Here is a 13,536-nt window from a genome sequence, read left to right as displayed (position 1 = left end):
CTCGTGACCGGCTGCCAACTGGACTTAACACCATTTACCACAACTCTCTGGGCTCGGCCACCCAACCAGTTCTTTACCCAGCGAAGAGTATGCCTGTCCAAGCCGTGAGCTGCCAGCTTCCCGAGGAGGATATTATGTGAGATGGTGTCAAAAGCTTTGCTAAAGTCCAGGTAGATGACATCCACAGCCTTTCCATCATCTACCAGGCGGGTCACCAGGTCATAGAAGGAGATCAGGTTGGTCAAGCAGGACCTGCCTTTTGTGAACCCATGCTGGCTGGGTCTGATCCCCTGGTTGACCTGTACTTGCCTGTGGAGTTCGCTCAAGATGAACCTCTCCATAATCTTCCCCGGCACCGAGGTCAGGCTGACAGGCCTGTAGTTCCCTGGGTCCTCCTTCCGGCCCTTCTTTGTAGATGGGCGTCACATTGGCAAGCCTCCAGTCATCAGGGACCTCCCCTGTTAACCAGGACTGCTGATAGATGATGGAGAGTGGCTTGGCGAGCTCCTCCGCCAGCTCCCTCAGTACTCTCGGGTGGATCCCATCCGGCCCCATAGACTTGTGAGCGTCCAGGTGGCGTAGCAGGTCATTAACTGCTTCCTCCTGGACTATGTGGGCTCCATTCTGGTCCCCATCCCTATCCTCTACCTCAGGGGCCTGTGTACCCTGGGGATGACCGGTCTGGCTGTTAAACACAGAGGCAAAGAAGGCGTTAAGTACTTCAGCCTTTTCCTTGTCCTCGGTGACAATGTTCCCCCCCACATCCAGCAAAGAATGGAGATCCTCCTTGGCTCTCCTTTTATTGCTGATGTACTTATAAAAGCATTTTTTATTGTCTTTTACAGCACTGGCCAGATTGAGTTCTAGCTGGGCTTTTGCTTTTCTAATTTCCTCCCTGCAGGACCTAACAAGATGCCTGTACACCTCCTGAGTTGCCCGCCCCTTCTTCCAAAGGCGGTAGACTCTCCTTTTTTCCCTGAGTCCCCGCAAAAGCTCCCTATTCAGCCAGGCCGGTCGATTTCCCCGCCGGTTGGTCTTACGACACACGGGGACAGCCCGCTCCTGCGCCCTTAAGACTTCCTTCTTGAAGAGGGCCCAGCCTTCCTGGACCCCTTTGCCTTTCAGGACTGCCTCCCAAGGGACTTTCCCAACCAGGGTCCTGAAGAGGCCAAAGTCTGCCCTCCGGAAGTCCACGGTAATAGTTTTGCTGCCCCTCCGCTTAGCATCACCCAAAATTGAGAATTTTATCATGTCATGGTCGCTAAGCCCGAGACGGCCTCCGACCTCGATATTTCCCACAAGCCCTTCTCTGTTGGTAAACAGCAGGTCAAGCGGGGCACCTCCCCTGGTAGGCTCGCTTACCAGCTGCATTAGAAAGTTATCCTCCACACACTCTAGGAACTTCCAAGACTGCTGCCTCTCTGCTGTGTGGTATTTCCAGCAGATGTCCGGCAAGTTGAAGTCCCCCACAAGAACAAGGGCTAGCGATTGCGGGACTTCTGCCAGCCGTTTATAGAATGCCTCATCTACCTCTACATCCTGGTTGGGTGGTCTGTAGCAGACTCCCAACAGGACATCCGCCTTTCCGGCCTTCCCCCTCATCCTTACCCATAAGCATTCCACCTTGTCATCACCACTGTCAAGCTCTATGCAGTCGAAACACTCCCTAACATACAGAGCCACCCCACTGCCTTTCCTTCCCTGCCTATCCCTTCTGAAGAGCTTATAGCCCTCCAGTGCAGCACTCCAGTCATGAGAGTCGTCCCACCATGTTTCCGTGATGGCGACTATGTCATAGCCATCCTGCTGCACAAGGGCCTCCAGCTCCTCCTGTTTGTTGCCCATGCTATGTGCATTGGTGTAGATGCACTTAAGCTGGGCTATCGATTTCGCCCCCAACGTTGTCGTGCTGCCCCTGGGCTCCTCATTAGCGGGCCCGTGTATATCCCCTTCCCCCTTCAAACCTAGTTTAAAGCCTTCTCAATGAGTCCCGCCAACTCATGGGCGAGAATCCTTTTCCCCCTTGGAGACAGCCGATCTCCATCAGCCGCCAGCAGGCCCGGTGCCGTGTAGACCTCCCCATGATCAAAAAACCCAAAATTCCACCGATGGCACCAGCCTCTGAGCCACCAGTTAATCAGGGGAGTTTTCCCATTCCTTTCAGCATTCCTTGCTGCCACTGACGGGACTGAGGAAAACACTACCTGCGCTCCCGATCCTGCGACCAATCGCCCCAGTGCCCTGAAGTCCCTCTTCATTGCCTTAGGACTTCTCTCTGTAATCTCATCACTACCCACCTGTATAACCAGCAACGGGTAATAATCGGAGGGCCTCACGAGGTCGGGGAGTTTCCTCATAATGTCCCTAACCCGGGCCCCAGGGAGGCAGCAGACTTCCCTGTGGGATGGGTCCGGGCGGCAGATCTTCAGGGACAATGTCCTCAAAGCCCATGAAGAAGGCAGTCAGATGTGCAGGGAGTCGAGCAGGGCCTGGCAAGAGGTCAGCGTGGATGAAGAGGGACCCCCACGACTTAGGAGGTGACCTTGCAGAAGGAAGGTCCGGGAGGCTGGAGGGGGAAGAGGCTGCCCAGGAGGCAGATGGACCCCTGGCCTGTGGGTGCAGGGATGGAGCCAGCAAAGGCCAAGCTCAGCGGTGGCTGGAAATGGCCGTGCATGGGGAGGGCACCCAGAGGGGCTTCTCTGAGTGTGTTGTGAGCACAAGGCAGGCAGCTGAGGGAACCCTGCTCCCCATGCCCAGTGGGGCAGGGGACGGAGCGACAAAGCCACAGAAATAACAGTAATTCCTCAGAGCAAAGATTGTCCCTTGAGAGTGCTGCTAGGAAATGTAGTTTGCTGAGTAACTGGACACACCTATACATTTTTCTATACATTCAGATTTTTCCATATGCTCACATAGAAAGACAGATAGCACAGATTTGATGAGAAGAGTGCAAATTTGGCCATCCAAGAAGACAGCGTTTCACTGAAGCTTTGTACCCTGCTATCCTGCATCAGGCAAGAGTGGTCAACACCTCATCCTATTTCCACCTGTCCTAACTAAACTGACCATGTCTGTAGTCCCCTTGCCAGCAGCCCATCTGCACAGAAACACTTGCAGTTGGTCCTTAGACTTACTTTCCCCTTACCCTTTGATCATTCAGACACCTCTCAACAATCCCATAGCAGCCTTGAGCTCCATGGAGTCAAAAGCTTGCCTATCTTTCAGTAGTCTGTCTAATTCCGTCTTTAGACAGCTCTTTAGTTGTCTTTATTTTACCACTTCCCTTCTGTCTCAAACATTTGTGGCATGATTATGCCTTATGAAGGAAGGTGAACCTCATTGGTGGCAGCTTGTAATTGGCATACTGTTGAGGAGTGTGTTTGATTGCAATGGTGAATCTTAGCAGTCTTAATTTGCTTGTTCAAAAATGAGAGCAATCCCCCTTTGCCTTTATGCAGCCAGGGCTCAAAGGCAAGCAGGTGGGAGCTGGCACAAAGGAGCTGTACCATCCAGCTGCAGAGTGCAGAGGAGAAGTCTGATGTAAGGACAAGGGATGCAAGTGCCAGATGGGTGATGAGAGCCATGACGGGCTTGGGGAGGTGAGGAGCAAGGGTGTCCATGCTGTGTCAGAGCTTATGAGACAGCTTCTCCTACCAGCCCTGACCTCCTTAGGAGAGACCCTGGGTCAATAGCACCCCAAGAAGGCTGCTATCCTCTCTTCTCTAAACTGAAACTTAACAAACTACACCCTTTAAAAAGAAATTCATTTTTATTAGAAGTTCTTTGAAATCTTTCTCCACAAGTGCACTAGGAAACCTCTCTAATGAACTGTACAAGAGTAGAAGACAATTACAGGAAGAGACACAGCTTGTTAGGGCTTGCTTGGTGTTAATGAGTGCTATGGTGTATTCGATCCTGAGTCCTTGATGCTCAGGTACTGAGAGGAGATTGCACAAACCTCTCCAAGGCTCAATGTCAAAAGCAAAACCCAAAGTGCCTTGAAGCATTAATGAGTCCCACTGAGGGCCATTACTGACAAAGCCTCCCAAGGGACTCGTTAGAGCAGAGAACTGGAGGCTGTGATTGCAGGGAGGCAAAGGTAATGTGCAGGCAGCTCAGCTGCTGAGAAAGCCCTGGCTTTGTTTGATGAAGCAGAAAGGCCAAGGCCTGACCCCCAGCCCCATGGAAGGCAGATCCTGTCCTTCACACCTTGCTCTGGGCCCTTCCTGGGGCACTGGGCTGTGGGGGGTGTGATGCTGAGTGAAGGCCAACGGTGTGACAGCTCCCAGGCTTCCTGGGGGTGTGCAAGGAGGCCATGAGGCCCCCCCAGTGCCTTAGCACAACATGTCTGCTCATGGGCCTTGGTGGCAGAGATGATTGCCGTACCCAGGGGCACAAAGGCTTGGGTTCTCTTGGTGACTTCCAGCCTTGCCAGCGCTCTTTGCCATCTCTAACACAGGTTGTCCTGCGCTGTGCCACAGCTGCTTCTTTTTCCCTGCAGGCTGTAGGCACCCACCTCGCTTCCCCACCTTGCTCTCACCCTGGCATTTCCATGCATTCACTGACGTCTGTCCACCCTCACTCTCTGTTCCTTGAAACACGGAGAGATGGACTGATGTCATACTCCTTCTGGAGGACTTCATGTCCCACAGCACTACCCTCTGAGTGACATTTCTTCCTCCTCATGTCCATTCTCCACCTTCCCAGCTGCACTGTGTGGCAGTGTCTCTCTCTCCTGCTCTTTCCAACCTCCAAGGAAAGCTGCAGCATCTGTGAAACAACCCTTCAAGCAGGCATCCCAACCCATCAGCCTTCTTGTGGCCTTTCACCTCACCACACAGAAGGAACTTCACCATCATCTTCCAAAGCTGCCGCCCTTTCAGCTTCTTGGCTAGACTTGAGCAAGCTGCGTGCCTGCTGCTGTCCCATCATGTCCTCAGGCAGAAGAGACATGACGACCAAAAGAGAAGCCCCCTTCCTGCAGTGAGCCTCAGTCCTTGGGCAGAAGGCATCTCCCAGTCAATGTGCCAACCAGGTGCCTTCTGCTGGCCTGTCAGAGACGCTGGCAGATGTGCGCTTCAAAGCACAGATCCCAGCCGTGAGTCAAGGGCTGACCTATCAGCTGTTTCAGAATGAAGTCCCTTTCCCAGACACAGTCCTGCTGTTGGCCTGTCACCTCCAGAGGCAGAAGTGACCTCACAGCCCCCTTCACAGCCATTGGCTGGATTACGAGCTCCTGAGACACAAGTGACCACATGGTACTGTATCCAGCCATCACCCTCCTTGTGGCTGACTACGTGAGCAGACAACAGTAAGCTTGTTTCACCAAATTGATCTCATAGATTTCCTCCCAATGGTTTGAGTGGAGAAATGTTCCTCAGAGGAACTGCTGTATTTCTGTTGGTGCATTTTATATCTCTACTTCTGACTCTCTCTGGACTGCCATCAGAAAGCTCTCCAAGGGAAAGATTCATTGAATCATAGAATAACTCAGGTTGGAAGAGACCGCTGAACATCACCTTGTCCAGCTGTGCTGCTCAAGGCAGGCTTAAGCAGATGAGATCTCCCAAGGACTCTGCCCTGATTCGCATCACCCACAAAGGAGCTGAAAAGGCTGCATCACATTATGCAGGGAGTTAATAAAGACACTCAAGAGTGTTGGCGCAAGTGCTTGCACTGAGGGATGCCACTAGGAAGTGGCCACCAGGAGGACTCTACCACTGGTGACAGTGGGGCTTGAGGCACCAGTCCAACTCCCACCCATTACATCACGTATTTCTTCTGTCCGGACATCACCAATCTGGCTATAAAGAGGCTGTGGGAAACCTTGGCAACACCCTTGCTAAGGTCCAGGTACAAAACACCCCCTGCTTTCCCCTACCCATCCAGGTTCGGCAATCCCTTTCTTGTCCTACAAGGACCTGGAAATGCCTGCAGGAGTACTTTGCCCATCACCTTCCGAGGGACTGAGCTGAGGGTGACCAGCCTCTAATTCTTGCAATGCTCCTTCTTGCACTTCTGGAAGAAAGGTTTGATGTCTGCCTTTTGCAAGGAGCTCAGCACCTCTCTGATTGCTCTGACACATTGGAGGGCACAATGCAGAAAGGGTGACGTGAGCAGACGGCAGCATTTGCCATGAGCCTGTCCCAGGCGAGTGAGATGAATCTCACTGGCACAGTGGGGTTTCTTCCTGGAGTCACACCCAGGAAGGGCAGGGCCCCCTGAGGTGTCCCCATCGGAGCTGGCCTCCTGCACTCCTCACACACACAGGGCTGCGCAGAGGCACGAGTCCTGCCCTTGCGCACGCGCAGGCCCTGCACTGCAGCAGGCATCATGACCCTCTGGCCTCCTGCTGCCACTGCCAGAGGCTGGGAGGCACCTCAGCCCTGCGGTGGGTTGCCCTGCTCTGCACCCATCTGAGATGCCCCACGGCAGGAGGAATGGACACAGGCACCTCGGGTCAAGGGAGCACATCCCAGTGCTGCATTCAGGTGGTTTCCCCGGGGATGTTACTCTCCAGGTGCAGTGACCTGGAGGCACTGTCTGTCCCACTGGCCTTCATGGCACCTCTGGCAATAGCTGATGCCATTTGTGCTCACTCGGGTTCATCTCTCCACACGCACACCATGGGCATGCTTAAGTCTCCTCTGGACAATGCAAACATGGACTTTTGAACTCGTTGTTTGGTGTGCCTGTGTGGAGGGACAAACAAGGTCTCTGCTGCAGTGAGAGGCCAGTGCTGGGAAGGGTGGTTGCAAGGGGCTGCTCTGTGACCATTGCCCTGGGGCACCTTGCCCGCGGTGTCCAGCAAACAAGGACACAGAGCAGACCCTGCTCTGCTGGTCCTTCAAGGCGATCCCTGGAGGCCTGGCTGTGCAAGGGACACTGCTGTGTGCCCCCATCCTGCACACTCACACACTTGAGCTCTTCACTGGTGTTGCCCTCAACACAGCACTTGCTTGAGTGTCTCCTTGAGAGCAACTCTGAAAGCAGAGCTAAGGCTTCAGGCACTGCCCTGAGGAGATCACCTTTCTTTATGGAAACGCTGGTATGGAGGCCAGCTCTGTCACAGAAGTGCCCATGGCCTGTCCCTGCCTGCGGTCACAGCACTACCATGCAGCACGCCTGTGACCAAGCTGCCAGAGCACTCAGGCCTTACAGCAACGCAAGGGATCAGAACCAGAGTGTGCGAGTGGAAAGAGAAGAGCCCTGGAAGAGCAAGGGCTGGTGCTCCCTGGCAGTGCTGCCATGCTGGCACTCCTTTCCCCTCCACTGGTGCACACAGGAACTGTTCCTGCAGCTCCAAATATGCCTTGGAGGAAGGAACCCAGGACAAGAAAATTCACTGAAGTGCACTTTATTGTGTTTAAAGGCCTTGGAGGAAGGAACAGAAGACAAAAAAAGGTGACTGAAGTGTGCTCTACTGCACTGAAACATACAGACAGAGCAGGGCTCCTCATTTACACAGCCACTCAGTCAGAAAAAGAAAGACAGAGAGTGATTTAGAAAGGAGATGACAACATTATCACAAGGAAAAAGCACCACAAAAACAAAAAATACAGGTGACAGGCTGTGCCTGTGATAATTTTACAATATAAATGTTCTGCAGCAGAAGTTTATTGCTTCAGGAAAACATCGAGTGATCAGTTTCCCCACTGCATCCTTGAGCTCCTGGTTCCTCATGCTGTAGAGGAGGGGGTTCACTGCTGGAGGCACCACTGAGTACAGAACTGCCAGCACCAGGTCCAGGGTTGGGGAGGAGAGGGAGGGGGGCTTCAGGTAGGCAAAACTGCCAGTGCTGAGAAACAGGGAGACCACAGCCAGGTGAGGGAGGCACGTGGAGAAGGCTTTGTGGCGTCCCTGCTCAGAGGGGATCTGCAGCACGGCCCTGAAGATCTCCACATAGGACAGCACCATGAAAACAAAACAACCCAACACTAAACAAACACTAACGAGAAGAACTCCAACTTTCCTGAGGTAGGAGTGTGAGCAGGAGAGCTTGAGGATGTGGGGGATTTCACAGAAGAACTGGCCCACAGCATTGCCGTGGCGTCGGGGTAGTGAGAATGTATTGGCCGTGTGCAGCAAAGCATAGAGAAACCCAGTGCCCCAGGCAGCTGCTGCCATGTGCACACAAGCTCTGCTGCCCAGCAGGGTCCCGTAGTGCAGGGGTTTGCAGATGGCAACGTAGCGGTCTTAGGCCATGATGGTTAGAAGAGAAACCTCTGCTCCAACCAAGAAGAGAAAGAAAAAGACCTGTGCAGCACATCCCGAGTAGGAGATGGCCCTGGTGTCCCACAGGGAATTGGCCATGGACTTGGGGACAATGGTGGAGATGGATCCCAGGTCGAGGAGGGCGAGGTTGAGGAGGAAGAAGTACATGGGGGTGTGGAGGTGGTGGTCACAGGCTATGGCGGTGACGATGAGGCCGTTGGCCAGGAGGGCAGCCAGGTAGATGCCCAGGAAGAGCCAGAAGTGCAGGAGCTGCAGCTGCCGCCTGTCTGCAAATGCCAGGAGGAGGAACTCAGTGATGGAGCTGTCGTTGGACATGTGCTGCCTCTGGGAGTCAGTGACTGTCATTGGAGAAGAAGACAGTGACAAGGTAGTAGAGACTTCTCTGAGCAAAATCAAAGCAATTTCCCATACGACCTCCCCTTGAAACACACACCCAGCCTTTTGTTTTTCTAGCAGCCCTTCCCTGAGCAATGTGCCTGGAGCCCTGGTTGGTGCTGGCCGTGTGTGCCATGAGGAGCAGGGCATCTGCCCACGGGCTCTTGAGAAGTCAGCCCTGCTCTGCAGCAGTGGGCAGGGACAGGGACCAGTCCTGGTGTTCAACTGTGTCAGATGGAACCACTGCTAACGCAGAAGGGCCTGTCAGCATCTGCACTCCCAGGGCTAAGGACCCAGGAAGACAGAAGGCGACTTGAAAGGTTTAGGTTTTCTACAGCTCCCCCTCCCCTGCCACCCTGGGGAGTATTCTTGGATGTCAGAAACCCCCAGCATTTCTGCTGCACAAAGGGAGAACAGAGCGAGTTCTGTGAGGCAAGAGGATTGCCTGTGGCTCCGTGCAGAGTGAGGGCAGCTGCTCTGTCTCTCTGTCTGGGTCCCAGTTTCTCCGGGCTTGCAGCTTTCTGAGATGGAGGCTGATCACACTCCCATGTTACCCTGAAAAGCCACCAGGCACTGCTGAGAGCAGATGGATCTTCCACAGACCACTAAATGTCTCAGCCTTTCTCAAGGTCTCAGCACCCCACTTCTAGCCAAGGACACGCATGGCTCATTGCACAAACCCAACAGCATTTTTTCTGTCTTAGCATCTCTGTGCTTCTCCCTTGCAGTTTCAGATAACACAAAGATGCTATGGGACAGGTTTGCATGCTGGAGGGAAGCTCACAGCTTGGAAGGACACCTCAAGGAGATAGCCAAGTGTCTTAGTGATGGCATTTGAGTAAGGGAGATTGAGCTCATTGCCTCCATGCACTGACTGCATTGCCCACTGCCCCACAGCTTAGAGGAAAGCTGGGACACTTGTTCCCATGGACACACGGGCATGGGGGGACCCACAAGACCAGTGTGTGACTCTGCAGCTGAAACTCCATCTGCCCAGGGAGCCTGACAGCAAGAAGGAAATAACCCCAGCACTAACAGGGACAAGTGGAGCGAGAAGCAGAGCTGGAGTGCGGGTGTGGGTGAGAGAGGCCAGGGCAGAGGCAGGCGGGCCCTCAGGCCAGCGTTGCCCTTCCCCAGCTGTGCCCGCCACCTCCCAGGCACCAGCATTGCCGGGCAGCTGCTCTCAGCCCCTGTGCTCTGCAGAGGGCCCTGGGCGCGGGGCTGGAGAGCTGCAGCACGGCTCTGCTGGAGCTCTGGCTGCAGAGGAGCTGGTTCGCGCCTTGGAGCCCCCAGCCCTTGGGGCAGAGGCTTTGCTGGCTGGGAGAGGAGGCAAGGGGGCTTGCTCAGGGGAAGGGCTCTGCATGGCAGGGGATGAGACGGAGGTTTCTGAACTCTCCCTCTCACAACATTTGTGGTTTTTGTTTCCTCTCATTCCCTGATGATATCCCTGCTGCCAGGAGATTTTCCTCATGGGAGCTGTTTCCCTGTGCCATGTCTTTCCCTGCCAGCACTCACAGACCCCATCCCAACCTCTGTGCCCTCTCCTTAGCCCTCCAGAAACCGGCATGTTTGCAGGGCACTGGCTGGGCGCATGGTCCGGTTTGCAGGTAGAAAAAATCACAGGTCAGATTAAGCCTGATGGGTCCATCAAAGGTGATCCTGTTTCTGTCCACGGGCAGAGGAGTGGCTGAAAACTCATTGGGAGACTCCTGGAAAACCTGCTGATCACTCAGAGTTACAGTTCAGCAGTCTCAGTGATCTGTCAATATTAAGAACTCCTTTATCATTTCTCACCTGCTGTTCCCCAAGAGAAGGGAATTGAAGGCACAGGGAAATTCCTTCTCTTTATAGTAATCCTTGTCTTGATCTTCCCCTTGAAACCTCCTATTGGAAATACTCTGGAGATGAGGCTGAAGCTCTGAGCAGCCCTGACCCACGCAGCACCCTCTCACCAGCAGAAGGACCCTGCCTTGCTGGGGTCACTCTGTCCACCCACAGCTTCTCCTTGCACAACCGTGGGGAGTTCCCTGGGCAGGCTGAGAGCTGACCCTGGCAGGCGGCAGAGTCCCTGCCCCGGCACACAGCACCCTGGGGTGCAGGGACCCTGCTCACAAGGACAGCCCTGGGCACCCCTGGCTGCACACCCACCCTCACACCCCTGCAGCCATCCCTTGGAGAAGGCAGCCGTCATGCCTTGTCCCAGTCTCTCATGGTGCAGTAGGGCAGCCCTGCTCTGGAGCATGTTCTTCTCTACAACAGAGAAACTCTCAGAGTTGTACTTACAGATCCTGTCATCTGTGGCATGTGCCAGCTTTAGGAGACCCCTCAAGGAAATGCAGCTGCATAGCCCTGCAGTCACAGACTTACTGTGTCAAGGGCTGTGAAGATCTCTCCCGCAGTGAGCTCTCAGCACCCTCCCACCCCACACTGCCTTTAACCCCTGTCTGCCTCCCTCCTCTCCCCTCCCTGCCTGCAGGCACTGCCCTCAGCCCTGCTGCGCTTGGCACAGGAGCTGCTCCTGGGCAGAGCTGTCTCTCTGCAGCGCTGCCCGCTTGCCAGGAGCTGCCTGCGTCCCAGGAGCCCGGCCCAGCTCAGCAGCACAGCACCAGCCCAAGGCAGCCCTTGCTCTGCCCCTCTGGGCTGCCTTGTGTTGTCCCTGGGGCTGCAGGGGAACCTGCTGTGACACAGCCTGAAGCCATCACTGATGCTCCCTCCTGCAGCTGGGGAGAGACTCTTACTTCCAGCAGTGTAATTTCTCTCACCTGAGTCCGATTTATGACCTGTAATCACTTTTCCTTGTCTCCACCTTAGACAGGACACCCAGGCAGTGACAGGCAGGGATCTCCTTTAGCCCTGCTGAGGGACGGGTTCAGCAGAGTCAATGGAGCCATCTCATCCTGGGCCTGGAGTCCTGGGGCTGCAAGGGCTCTCAGCTCCCTCCCATGCCTGCCACAAACCCACAGGAGGGGGGATTCCTCCTGCCTCACTTCAGGTGGGCACAACATGGGCACCTGCATGGGAGCTCCTTGTCTCAGCTCCCATGGCGATAATGGAGATGGAGGCCAGGAGGGAGCTGTTCAGGCACAAACACCTGGCGACATTTGGGCTTCAGGAGGTGGCCCCAGACACGTGCAGGTGGCTGCAGGCTCTAAGGGAGCAGCTCACAGAGTGTGGTGGTTTAACCCTGGGCAGCAACTAAGCACCACACAGCCGCTCGCTCACTCCCCATGCCCGGTGGGATGGGGAGAGATTCGGAAGGTTAAAAGTGAGAAGACTCGTGCGTTGAGATATGAACAGTGTAATAATTGAAATAAATTAAGTAAAATAGTCGTAGTAGTATTAATAATAATAACAACATATGACCCCGTGTACCTGTGCTGCAGCCACATGCCATCCACATGACTGAAAGGGTCTCTCCTCTTTGCTCGCCAGCTCGTCCAGCTTCAAGTTCACTCGCGAATTGCACACACACAGCGCTCCAGCAGTACCTGGCCCTGGACACTCGGTGTTTCCAGCTGCTGGGTCCCCATGCCCTGTGCTCCCTTCTGCCACTGCAGCAGCCAGGCCTCTGCACCCACCCCCGCACCGGGTACACAGAGTGGGGCCACGCACAAAAGGATTTGGAATCACCCTCCAAAAGAAGGTCGGACGGGCTGTGGGGATTAGGTGCAGGGCTCAGTCAAACCAGCAAACCAAGCAGCAGCTGGATCCTTGATCCCCACTCCTCTCCACTTTCCATGCTTGTACATCCCCCTCAGCTTCCTTGGCTCCTGCCTTTCTGCGCCCATGCCCCCTCCCAAACAAGGCACCTACCCCTGCTTATTTTTCCCCCTTCCTCCCACGTTTGACACACCTGGGAACAGATGTGGTGTTTCAGGTGCTGTTAGCTAGGTCTTCTTGGACTTCCATGCCATTACTGATGGGGTTTCCTGGGTACTGCTGTCCCTGCCAGATTCCTCTCCCCAAAAAGACCCCAACTCCTCCTTCAATTTGCTGTCCAGCGTGGCCACCTCTCACATCCATCCCCCTTAACCACCTGCAAAATCTGGGGCTGCAACAGCAGAGTATCCACAGGAGACAAGCTGTCTGCTCTAAGGCCACCTTCTGTCTGCTCTGAGCAGATACTGGGCACCACCTTCAGGTCCATTCCAAAATCCAAAGCAGCCTTGAGCCAGTTGGTTTGGGGCCCAGCTCTGGTGCCCATGAAGCCATGCTACGCCTCAAGGGCCCTGAGAGCAGCTCTTCCACTTTCAGGCAGAGCCTGCCCTGCCATCCTAGGGACCAGGCTGCACTCGGCTGGGTGCCTCAGCTCTATCCCCACAAGCCAGGGTGGCAGCAGGAAGCTCCCGCACCTTGCACGCCCTTTGAGGCTGCCATTCTTCAAGCCACTGCTCTCTGCCCTCCAGGGACCCAGCCCTGCTCAGCAAATGCAACGCACGTGCCTGGCTCCCGCTTTTCTCCCGGGACTGCCCTGCACTCCAGCATGTGAGCAGCTGTAGCTGACACCCAGCTGCCCCACCAAGTCTCACTGATACCAATGATATCCTAGCGCTGGGAACGGACCCAGGCTTCCAGTTCAGCTTGGTTGTTTCTCACACTGCCTGCCCTGGGGTACAAGCATTTCAGATATGCTCCTGAGCCCTCCCTGCTCCCAGCAGCAGGGTAAATGTTTCCATCCTCAGGCGATGTATGCAACTTGGATACAACCCGAAGATAATACTGCAGAAGAATTGGGGAAAAAAAACCAGAAGAAGAAAAGACAAACCCCAAACCCAGAACTGACAGTCAATGTATTAACTCCCACTTCCAACAGAAGACTAAACAGAAACGAACACAGAGCAAGTGGGAAAGGGGACAGAAAATAGCAGGAAAAGGCTAATCTCACTGCTGCAGTGCTGCATATAAATTCCAGTGGTTTCCTAAAAC

At 54.5% G+C, this 13,536-nt stretch overlaps 1 pseudogene; it reads right to left on the bottom strand.

The window, feature by feature from the left end:
- Positions 1-7,587: 7,587 nt before the first annotated feature.
- LOC142595838 (olfactory receptor 14A16-like) lies at positions 7,588-8,580 on the bottom strand (annotated as a pseudogene).
- Between the last annotated feature and the right edge of the window lie 4,956 nt (positions 8,581-13,536).

The sequence above is a fragment of the Pelecanus crispus genome, chromosome 23, assembly GCF_030463565.1.
Source record: "Pelecanus crispus isolate bPelCri1 chromosome 23, bPelCri1.pri, whole genome shotgun sequence".
Lineage (NCBI taxonomy): Eukaryota > Metazoa > Chordata > Aves > Pelecaniformes > Pelecanidae > Pelecanus > Pelecanus crispus.
The sequence above is the reverse complement of the archived record's forward strand: the minus strand, read 5'-3'. Positions and strand labels throughout refer to the sequence as shown.